This window comes from Bufo bufo, chromosome 2, assembly GCF_905171765.1.
Source record: "Bufo bufo chromosome 2, aBufBuf1.1, whole genome shotgun sequence".
Taxonomy (NCBI): Eukaryota; Metazoa; Chordata; class Amphibia; order Anura; family Bufonidae; genus Bufo; species Bufo bufo.
Genome location: NC_053390.1, coordinates 339,888,293 through 339,900,773, shown reverse-complemented (window position 1 = coordinate 339,900,773; position 12,481 = coordinate 339,888,293). Strand labels below are relative to the sequence as shown.

General features: G+C 44.4%; 2 long non-coding RNA genes across 2 annotated transcripts; both read left to right on the top strand.

Moving 5' to 3' along the window:
- The first annotated feature begins 1,614 nt into the window (after positions 1–1,614).
- Positions 1,615–2,511, top strand: LOC120991502. The gene is made up of 4 exons (XR_005776694.1): positions 1,615–1,635; positions 1,836–1,883; positions 2,204–2,278; positions 2,450–2,511. It is a non-coding gene; the product is annotated as an uncharacterized LOC120991502 (long non-coding RNA).
- Positions 2,512–2,519: 8 nt separating this feature from the next.
- LOC120991501 lies at positions 2,520–3,479 on the top strand. The gene is made up of 3 exons (XR_005776693.1): positions 2,520–2,550; positions 2,879–3,020; positions 3,384–3,479. It is a non-coding gene; the product is annotated as an uncharacterized LOC120991501 (long non-coding RNA).
- The last annotated feature ends 9,002 nt before the right edge of the window (positions 3,480–12,481 follow it).

Sequence of the window (12,481 nt, the reverse complement as noted above, 5' to 3'; positions counted from 1 at the left end):
TTCTGATGATGTCATAAAGACCTTGTCCCTTAACCGGCGCCTGATGCTTTAATCTGTGCAGTGCTGTTGTCTTCTCAGTGGGACATAGTTCTGCTCTCTTGCGTCCTTAGTGATTATTTGCTACAGGAAGCGATTTTACTAAAGATGTCTGGTTCTATCCAGACCATGTGGCTTCTACTGCTTGTAACATCTGTCTTCATCGGACAGTCTCTCTGTTGCATACCATGCGACTCCAGAGGGAAAATGGCTATGGAAGAATTCAACACCTTTATCAAAAGCCAAGTCGATGACATTGACTCGATAGAAGCCTATGTCAACATCAAGCGGTTTGCCAAAGTCACAGAAAAAAAAGTCCTGAACTACCTTGAGGATGAAGTCGGCATACTGGGTAATTATATTATTATTATTATTATCTCTATTTCATATAATCTATAGATAGATAGATAATTATTGTACCATTATTTTCCCTCCAGATAAATATGCTATATCCGAAATTGCGTCTGAATATAAAAAATCTGTGGACGTCATCCAGGATATAGATTTTAAGGGTAAGTACAATTTTTTATACGTAGGTGGAAATTCTACTTCTCTTATTAATAGGAATTAGTGTGTTGGGGGCTCAGACTGATAGATGAGGGGATCGGACTCTCATTCTTCTCCTCTTTATATATCTTAGAGATCCAGCTTCTTCACATCATTGGACTCCATTTCCAGCGACTCAAAGAAAAGCTCAAGGTTATCGTCCAGGACTCAAACCAACGTAAGTGGAATCTTCTTCTGTCTACCATTGTACTTATCTTCTACGTGTCTGGTAGGTTGTCAGAGAGGATGTTTTCCGCTTGTTTTCCTTTCCCTACAGCCTAGTGACAGGAGGGAGCGATTGTAATAAAATGTTCTATACTGGGAATTGCTATGCGTGCAGTTTTCTTTTGTATTATTGCAGTGTTATAGATAGAGCCCTCATATACAGGGGATTTCTGTTCTCTATTGTTTTCTATTAGTAATTCTGCTTTTCTTCATTTCTCACTTTTAGGGAGGTGTCCAAATAAACAAGGTGAGTTCTTCTAGATATAACACGTGCTATAATATGACATATAAATGTATTACACACAGGCCTCATGTAGTAAAAGTAATGTACACCCAAACTAGAGATCCCCACAGCCACCAATCAGATCACTGCTGTTATCTCCTACCCTGTACTGGACATATGAAAGCCGACATCTGATTGGCTGCCAGGGATGTTTGCACTAGGAGCTTCTGCGCTCTATAGAGGCCCGGACCGTTCTGGGGCGGCTCAGAGATTTCTGTCAATGGAAATCTAGAAAACAAAGTGATGAACACAGAGGCACTGACATCATGTAATAATAAGGAGACCCAGAGATTAGAGGTTTATGAGTCTGACAATGAGAACGGTCAGTAATGTCTTCTTTCTTCTCCATTCCTCAGGTGCAGACAGCTGTGGTAAGTACATTTTATACCAGATTCAGCTTCTTGTCATTATTATTATTATCTATAAGATTGGAAGGTTATAACATGAGTGCATTTCCTCAGGATTAATGGTGCAAACCTACATCAACTGTCAGACCTGCGCTGAGGAGAAGGTTGTCTGCGCCGGGGGCCCTCCAAAAAATCAAGGTACAGTATAAGATTTCTATCATAGGCCAGAGGAACTAGAATTACACTATATAATGAATGCCAATGGACCTTTCCCACTAGTGTGTGTAAACTATATGTAAACTGTGGGTACTGTGCCTATTATACAGAGGTGAGCAGCACTACATAGGCACTTTACACAGCACTCGCTGACTATTATATGATGTCTCCTCTTTTCACAGACTACTTGGAGAGATGCAGCTGCCTGTGCACCTCCAACAGATGTTTCGGTAAAGTAGAAGTTTCTATTCTTACATCTACATTAATATAGTACATTAGTAAATATATAGGACCCCAAATCCTCACCGTACACTAAATATACCAGTCACTGGTATACATCAGACTTCCCAAAACAGGAGGATATTTAAATTAATATGATTCAGTCCATAAGCAGGCTAGAAGGGTGATTTGTGGCAGCCTGTACAGTATACTGTCCATGTGCAGGTGACAGAGGGGTGCTAGATACCAGCACATGATTATCATATTTATTCTAATATTATAAGTGTCTTTAATGCTTGGCTCACATTTCATTTCTTTCTTCTTTTCTCAGATCTGAAAACTGGACGGTCCTGCTCTCCATGTAAAGATCACAAGTCTCACCTGGCAGAGACTGTAAACTGTGGAGGTGAGGAGATAGCAGAATATAACCAGTTACTATCAGTCTCCTCTATGATGCCCATATTTCCTATTAGGTCTTATAGAAGGAGACGTGTTATTGAGACAACCCCTAAATGTAGGACAGAATATCTACACAATTACTTCTATAATATCTTTTTTCATTTTCCTGTTTTTCTAGAGATAAATATAAAAATCCCAGAATATGAAGAACTAATTCTGGACTGTACTTTTGAATGGTACGCAAGGCTGGAGGACACCTATAACAACGTGTTCACCCTGGTAAGTACAATGCAGATTTCCAAGAAAATAAGGGTAAAATTGGGAGATTGTTCAGTTTGAGTTATACGACCATAATGTTAAGGCAGCGCTTCCCAAACTTATTCCTTTCATTACTCAAAAACCACTTAGCAGAAAGTCCTTTCACCCAATATCATCACCAGGCTGCTCAATATGGTCTAAAATCTGACTTTCTGTCATGTCAGCAAATTATCATCAGTAATTTTCAAAATTTTTGTCTTAATGATATGACTATGATAAATTACAAATATTATATTATAAATAGTTGTGATATCTGAGGCTCTAATAATTCTCCATAATTTTTCTATAGCCTCGTGAACACAATCCCAAAATCACCCGGGAGCCCTATCTAGTGATCAAGGGCGTACAGATGGGGGACTCCGGACGGTACACGTGTACCACCATCCTGGACTCTGAGGTGCCAGTGAGTAAGATCACCTATAACGTGGCAGGTAAGGACATATTATTACTGGCACTATGCTGAGTGGTAATTCTTAGATACGCGGGATTCATATCTACTTGTGGGTGATAATTAGTGAGAAAGGATCTAGTTCTGAAAATCTGAATTGTCACCTATAATGTGGGGTTATTTTAAATTAGTATTTGTAAGGAAAAAAATATAATTGAAAGATTTTAGCCATTTCTGTATTTTGGAGCCACTTTTGGTTTTGACAGTGCTTCTGAGCCTCCATGATGCAGACGATTCTGATATTCTGACATATATTTCATGGTCTTTCATGTATAAGATACACTACAATGTCATTATCGTTTTCTTCATGGAATTAACTATTAATGTAATTGTTTTCTTCATTTAGTTATCAGCGAATCGGAACAGGCGACAAAAAAATACCATCCTCGCCCTACACTTCCTGATGTGCTTGACATCACAGCGCCTGAGCCGCCACTTCTAGAGGAGCTGCGGAACAACAATGCTTCCCTCATAGCAATATCTGTGGCCGGGTCCGTCACCATCATGCTGATCGCTGGCATATGGTAGGTAGCATCTATAAGATACTCTGTGGAACAGGCGTAGTATTTTAGATAAATATTACACATTACACAGTGTAAACTTAGTCCAGGCAGTCACTAGATGCTCCAGATTTATCACAATACTGAACGCTTCATGATAAATTTGGCGCATATTACAAGGCCAGACATGTTATAATGTCAGTGGACTGATAAGCAGCTTATGTAAGAAAAAACATTGGAGGATCTGTGCACACATTTCACTCAGAGCTGACATGTAAGTAGCAAATATCAAATAACTGATAGATTTTCTTTTTTCAGCATCTGCATGTTCTGGAGGAAAATGAAATCTAGAGAGCCTCTGGAAAAAGAGCCAGTGTGAAGGCGAACCGTCAAGCACCATCCTGTACTGCCACCCGCCAGGAAAAAAAAAAAACTGAAAATTTTAACCCTTCCCCAAAAACAAAAAAACTTTAAAAAAACTTCCCTTCCTCATTTCTCCTTTCCCTTTCTCTCCCTAATCCCCCTCCATAAAAAAATAAAAAAATACAAAATGTTTCCCAAAAAATAAAAAATTATCTTCCCTTCCCCTTTTCTTCCCTCCCCTTTTTCCCTAAAAAATAAAAAAAATAAAAAAATCTTGACTGCAGCATTTCATTTCCCATTCCTTACCTGCCTATATATCAGATTAGAACTACAGAGACTATATCGGAGAAAGACCAGGAGGATGGAGTCTCCTCTTGTTATTCTTGTCACCAGCACCAGTTTCAAGATCTATAGTCATAAAACTTATGGTTTGACTGAGCGGAAACATGTCTTTATTAGAAATCCTCTCTAAGGGCTCATGGACATGAACGTATTTTTTGTCCGTGTCGGTTCCTTATTTTTTTGGTGGCCCTAATGTAGAACCATTCATTTCAATGGGCCCGCAAAAAAAAACTAAATGACTCTATGTGCATTCAGTATCTAAATGTCTGCAAGTCCATTCTACAAGGACAGGCTTTGTTACAATAGCGGACAAGGACATGCATTGTTACAATGGATTCTCAAAAAATACGGATGTCACACGGATGTCACACAGGTAGCATCCGTTTTTTTTGAGCATCCATGTTTTGCAGATCACAAAATATATACGATCGTGTGCATGAGCCCTAAATCTAGATGACTAACTTCAAGCTCCTGGGCTCCAATGTAAAATACTTAACAGGGCCTTGAACTATCATGTGTGGTGTACAGCACTGGTCTACTCATATGGGACATATGGACCTTTTGGACCCTTTCAGATTAAAGGGCCTAGGGTGTGACCTTTGCTGGAGGAAAAAGGTGAAGCCCCCCCATCTTCTGTCTAACCATTCAGATTGGCTGACACCACCATGTATGAACCATGCACGGCTCCTGGGTTCATTACGTACCCTCTCTTCCAAATTCTTTGGCATGTGTTTTTATAAACAATGCTGTGTGACGGGCACTACTTACATGGTGGTTACTTTGTGCCATGGGTTTGCTATCTCTCCATTTTTCACTCTTGCTCTGTCCTGTCTTTCTGGTACTGCCATCTTCTCCTTCCCTCCTCCTACTTCTGGAGGACTAGAGATCCTCTTTGGCAGCTGCTTCATCCTTCAACTGCTTGATAATTCAAATGCCAGCAAAATCTAAAATCTTCTGTTTTCCAAAATCTAAAATTGTTTGAGCAGGAGGAGCCCGCTGCACTTGGGGAATAGGTGGCCTTCTATTCAGTACATTCTAGGGTGATACCTGCATGGGAAAGAGAAGGAGAAGGGAGGATATCACTGAGCGCTGGGTTGCCTGGCATCCCCTGCAAGGCATAGAGTAAAACAGTGGTGGGCTGGATACAGCAGGGGCAGGCTAGAAAGTCTACTAGCAGCAGTCGAGGCCTGTAATAAATAGTCTGTAATGGCAGAAATGGCCATACTGGATACATTTCTTCTAGTACCAGTCATATCATATTTACTGACAATTCTCATGTATATACAACTATAGCACCTGTCATATGACCATACTTACCCATCCATTTATGGCCTGGGTCAGCACAATATGCCAGGACTTCAGGCACAGTCCAGTCAAATTTTAGGACAGTTGGCAACTATGTATCATGCATCGCTACAGTTATAGTCATAGGGCCAGATTTATCATTACTCTGACAGCTCACTTCACTTTCACATATGGCTAAAGTCAGTTTTAGCCAAGTCAGATTTATGATCGGCCCTTTAAGACTGTAATAAATGTGGTTTGACGGTAGCAGTTTATCCGTCAGTAAGCAGCTTTACAAAAGTCGCACGTTTTTATGAAAAAGTCGCATGTTCTATTAAAAAGTCTTATAAGATAAGCATGGTCCTCACTGGAGTGAAATTGTGCGCAGTTTTAGCGTTTTGGACTATTTTTGGGACTTTTTCACTCCATTATTCTGACCTGAGCTAATGATAAATCTGGCCCATAGTGTCTCACTGTAGCACATCACCTCCTCCTCTTGCTTCTCTCTGTTGATGTCCATCAAGACTCTATCCTGGGATCAGTGTTATACCTCATTCACACATCTGTCTTTTGGTCTGTGATTTCCATTAGTGTTGATCACGAATATTCGAATTTCAAATTTTTATCGCGAATATAGGTAATTCGGTAATTCGGATATTTAGAATATAGTGATTATATATTCGTAATTTCGAATATTCGAGATTTTTTTTATTGCGAATTTTCGTAATGCCAATTTTTTTATTGCAAATTTTTCAATTGCCGAGTGAAAACATGATTCCTCCCTGCTTCTTGCTTGTGGGCCAATGACTCATTGGCCCACAAGCAAGAAGCAGGGAGGAATCATGACTTTAAGGCCTCTTTTACATGGGCGTTGCGGGAAAAGGTGCGGGTGCGTTGCGGGAACACGCGCGATTTTTCCGCGCGAGTGCAAAACATTGTAATGCGTTTTGCACTCACGTGAGAAAAATCGCACATGTTTGGTACCCAAACCCGAACTTCTTCACAGAAGTTCGGGCTTGGGATCGGGGTTGTGTAGATTGTATTATTTTCCCTTATAACATGGTTATAAGGGAAAATAATAGCATTCTGAATACAGAATGCATAGTAAAATAGAGCTGGAGGGGTTAAAAAAATTATAATTTAACTCACCTTAGTCCACTTGATCGCGCTGCCCGGCTTCTCGTCTGTCTCCTTCTTTGCTGAACAGGACCTGTGGTGAGCATTCATTGCAGGAACAGGACCTGTGGTCATCACATGATCCATCACATGATCCATCACCATGGTAAAAGATCATGTGATGGACCATGTGATGACCGGAGTGACGTCACCACAGGTTCTGTTCAGCAAAGAAGGAGACAGACAAGAATCCGGCAGCGCGATCAAGTGGACTAAGGTGAGTTAAAAAATTTTTTTTTGTTTTTTTAACCCCTCCAGCGCTATTTTACTATGCATTCTGTATTCAGAATGCTGATATTTTCCCTTATAACCATGTTATAAGGGAAAATAATAATGATCGGGTCTCCATCCCGATCGTCTCCTAGCAACCGTGCGTGAAAATCGCACCGCATCCGCACTTGCTTGCGGATGCTTGCGATTTTCACGCAACCCCATTCACTTCTATGGGGCCTGCGTTGCATGAAAAAGAATATAGATCATGCTGCGATTTTCACGCAATGCACAAGTGATGCGTGAAAATCACCGCTCATGTGAACAGCCCCATAGAAATGAATGGGTCGGGATTCAGTGCGGGTGCAATGCGTTCAACTCACGCATCGCATCCGCACGGAATACTCGCCCGTGTGAAAGGGGCCTTAACCACCTCCGGACCGCCTAACGCAGGATCGCGTTCCGGAGGTGGCAGCGCTGCGCACAGTCACGCATATATGCGTCATCTCGGAAGACGCGAGACTTCCTGTGAACGCGCGCACACAGGCGCGCGCGCTCACAGGAACGGAAGGTAAGAGAGTTGATCTCCAGCCTGCCAGCGGCGATCGTTCGCTGGCAGGCTGGAGATGTGTTTTTTTTAACCCCTAACAGGTATATTAGACGCTGTTTTGATAACAGCGTCTAATATACCTGCTACCTGGTCCTCTGGTGGTCCCCTTTGTTTGGATCGACCACCAGAGGACACAGGTAGCTCAGTAAAGTACCACCAAGCACCACTACACTACACTACAACCCCCCCCCCCGTCACTTATTAACCCCTTATTAGCCCCTGATCACCCCTGATCACCCCATATAGACTCCCTGATCACCCCCCTGTCATTGATTACCCCCTGTCATTGATCAACCCCCTGTAAAGCTCCATTCAGACGTCTGCATGATTTTTACGGATTTATTGATAGATGGATCGGATCCGCAAAACGCATCCGGACGTCTGAATGAAGCCTTACAGGGGCGTGATCAATGACTGTGGTGATCACCCCATATAGACTCCCTGATCACCCCCCTGTCATTGATTACCCCCCTGTCATTGATCACCCCCCTGTAAAGCTCCATTCAGATGTCCGCATGATTTTTACGGATCCACTGATAGATGGATCGGATCCGCAAAACGCATCCGGACGTCTGAATGAAGCCTTACAGGGGCGTGATCAATGACTGTGGTGATCACCCCATATAGACTCCCTGATCACCCCCCTGTCATTGATTACGCCCCTGTCATTGATTACCCCCTGTAAAGCTCCATTCAGACGTCCGCATGATTTTTACGGATCCACTGATAGATGGATCGGATCCGCAAAACGCTACCGGACGTCTGAATGAAGCCTTACAGGGGCATGATCAATGACTGTGGTGATCACCCCATATAGACTCCCTGATCACCCCCCTGTAAAGCTCCATTCAGATGTCAGCATGATTTTTACGGATGCACTGATAGATGGATCGGATCCGCAAAACGCATCCGGACGTCTGAATGAAGCCTTACAGGGGCATGATCAATGACTGTGGTGATCACCCCATATAGACTCCCTGATCACCCCCCTGTCATTGATTACCCCCCTGTCATTGATCACCCCCCTGTAAAGCTCCATTCAGATGTCCGCATGATTTTTACGGATGCACTGATAGATGGATCGGATCCGCAAAACGCATCCGGAAGTCTGAATGAAGCCTTACAGGGGCGTGATCAATGACTGTGGTGATCACCCCATATAGACTCCCTGATCACCCCCCTGTCATTGATTACCCCCCTGTAAAGCTCCATTCAGACGTCCGCATGATTTTTACGGATCCACTGATAGATGGATCGGATCCGCAAAACGCATCCGGACGTCTGAATGAAGCCTTACAGGGGCGTGATCAATGACTGTGGTGATCACCCCATATAGACTCCCTGATCACCCCCCTGTCATTGATTACCCCCCTGTAAAGCTCCATTCAGATGTCCGCATGATTTTTACGGATCCACTGATAGATGGATCGGATCCGCAAAACGCATCCGGACGTCTGAATGAAGCCTTACAGGGGCGTGATCAATGACTGTGGTGATCACCCCATATAGACTTCCTGATCACCCCCTTGTCATTGATTACCCCCCTGTCATTGATTACCCCCCTGTAAAGCTCCATTCAGATGTCCGCATGATTTTTACGGATGCACTGATAGATGGATCGGATCCGCAAAACGCATCCGGACGTCTGAATGAAGCCTTACAGGGGCATGATCAATGACTGTGGTTATCACCCCATATAGACTCCCTGATCACCCCCCTGTCATTGATTACCCCCCTGTAAAGCTCCATTCAGACGTCCGCATGATTTTTACGGATCCACTGATAGATGGATCGGATCCGCAAAACGCATCCGGACGTCTGAATGAAGCCTTACAGGGGCGTGATCAATGACTGTGGTGATCACCCCATATAGACTCCCTGATCACCCCCCTGTCATTGATTACCCCCCTGTCATTGATCACCCCCCTGTAAAGCTCCATTCAGATGTCCGCATGATTTTTACGGATCCACTGATAGATGGATCGGATCCGCAAAACGCATCCGGACGTCTGAATGAAGCCTTACAGGGGCGTGATCAATGACTGTGGTGATCACCCCATATAGACTCCCTGATCACCCCCCTGTCATTGATTACCCCCCTGTAAAGCTCCATTTAGACGTCCGCATGATTTTTACGGATCCACTGATAGATGGATCGGATCCGCAAAACGCATCCGGACGTCTGAATGAAGCCTTACAGGGGCGTGATCAATGACTGTGGTGATCACCCCATATAGACTTCCTGATCACCCCCCTGTCATTGATTACACCCCTGTCATTGATTACCCCCCTGTAAAGCTCCATTCAGACGTCCGCATGATTTTTACGGATGCACTGATAGATGGATCGGATCCGCAAAACGCATCCGGACGTCTGAATGAAGCCTTACAGGGGCGTGATCAATGACTGTGGTGATCACCCCATATAGACTCCCTGATCACCCCCCTGTCATTGATTACACCCCTGTCATTGATTACCCCCCTGTAAAGCTCCATTCAGATGTCCGCATGATTTTTACGGATGCACTGATAGATGGATCGGATCCGCAAAACGCATCCGGACGTCTGAATGAAGCCTTACAGGGGCATGATCAATGACTGTGGTTATCACCCCATATAGACTCCCTGATCACCCCCCTGTCATTGATTACCCCCCTGTAAAGCTCCATTCAGATGTCTGCATGATTTTTACGGATGCACTGATAGATGGATCGGATCCGCAAAACGCATCCGGACGTCTGAATGAAGCCTTACAGGGGCGTGATCAATGACTGTGGTGATCACCCCATATAGACTCCCTGATCACCCCCCTGTAAAGCTCCATTCAGATGTCCGCATGATTTTTACGGATGCACTGATAGATGGATCGGATCCGCAAAACGCATCCGGACGTCTGAATGAAGCCTTACAAGGGGCATGATCAATGACTGTGGTGATCACCCCATATAGACTCCCTGATCACCCCCCTGTCATTGATTACCCCCCTGTAAAGCTCCATTCAGACGTCCGCATGATTTTTATGGATCCACTGATAGATGGATCGGATCCGCAAAACGCATCCGGACGTCTGAATGAAGCCTTACAGGGGCGTGATCAATGACTGTGGTGATCACCCCATATAGACTCTCTGATCACCCCCCTGTCATTGATTACCCCCCTGTCATTGATTACCCCCCTGTAAAGCTCCATTCAGATGTCCGCATGATTTTTACGGATGCACTGATAGATAGATCGGATCCGCAAAACGCATCCGGACGTCTGAATGAAGCCTTACAGGGGCATGATCAATGACTGTGGTTATCACCCCATATAGACTCCCTGATCACCCCCCTGTCATTGATTACCCCCCTGTAAAGCTCCATTCAGATGTCCGCATGATTTTTACGGATGCACTGATAGATAGATCGGATCCGCAAAACGCATCCGGTCGTCTGAATGAAGCCTTACAGGGGCATGATCAATGACTGTGGTTATCACCCCATATAGACTCCCTGATCACCCCCCTGTCATTGATTACCCCCCTGTAAAGCTCCATTCAGACGTCCGCATGATTTTTACGGATCCACTGATAGATGGATCGGATCCGCAAAACGCATCCGGACGTCTGAATGAAGCCTTACAGGGGCGTGATCAATGACTGTGGTGATCACCCCATATAGACTCCCTGATCACCCCCCTGTCATTGATTACCCCCCTGTAAAGCTCCATTCAGACGTCCGCATGATTTTTACGGATCCACTGATAGATGGATCGGATCCGCAAAACGCATCCGGACGTCTGAATGAAGCCTTACAGGGGCGTGATCAATGACTGTGGTGATCACCCCATATAGACTTCCTGATCACCCCCTTGTCATTGATTACCCCCCTGTCATTGATTACCCCCCTGTAAAGCTCCATTCAGATGTCCGCATGATTTTTACGGATGCACTGATAGATGGATCGGATCCGCAAAACGCATCCGGACGTCTGAATGAAGCCTTACAGGGGCATGATCAATGACTGTGGTTATCACCCCATATAGACTCCCTGATCACCCCCCTGTCATTGATTACCCCCCTGTAAAGCTCCATTCAGACGTCCGCATGATTTTTACGGATGCACTGATAGATGGATCGGATCCGCAAAACGCATTTTTTACAGAATTTAATTTCAAACTCCTTACCACACATTTGGGCCCCTAGAATGCCAGGGCAGTATTACTACCCCACAAGTGACCCCATTTTGGAAAGAAGAGACCCCAAGGTATTTCGTGATGGGCATAGTGAGTTCAAAGAAGTTTTTATTTTTTGTCACAAGTTAGTGGAATATGAGACTTTGTAAGAAAAGAAAAAAAAAAAGAAAAAATCATCATATTCCGCTAACTTGTGACAAAAAATAAAAAGTTCTATGAACTCACTATGCCCATCAGCGAATACCTTAGGGTGTGTACTTACCGAAATGGGGTCATTTGTGGGGTGTTTTTACTGTCTGGCCATTGTAGAACCTCAGGAAACATGACAGGTGCTCAGGTTCAACTCACGCATCGCATCCGCACGGAATACTCGCCCGTGTGAAAGGGGCCTTAACCACCTCCGGACCGCCTAACGCAGGATCGCGTTCCGGAGGTGGCAGCGCTGCGCACAGTCACGCATATATGCGTCATCTCGCGAGACGCGAGACTTCCTGTGAACGCGCGCACACAGGCGCGCGCTCACAGGAACGGAAGGTAAGAGAGTTGATCTCCAGCCTGCCAGCGGCGATCGTTCGCTGGCAGGCTGGAGATGTGTTTTTTTTAACCCCTAACAGGTATATTAGACGCTGTTTTGATAACAGCGTCTAATATACCTGCTACCTGGTCCTCTGGTGGTCCCCTTTGTTTGGATCGACCACCAGAGGACACAGGTAGCTCAGTAAAGTAGCACCAAGCACCACTACACTACACTACACCCCCCCCCCCCGTCACTTATTAACCCCTTATT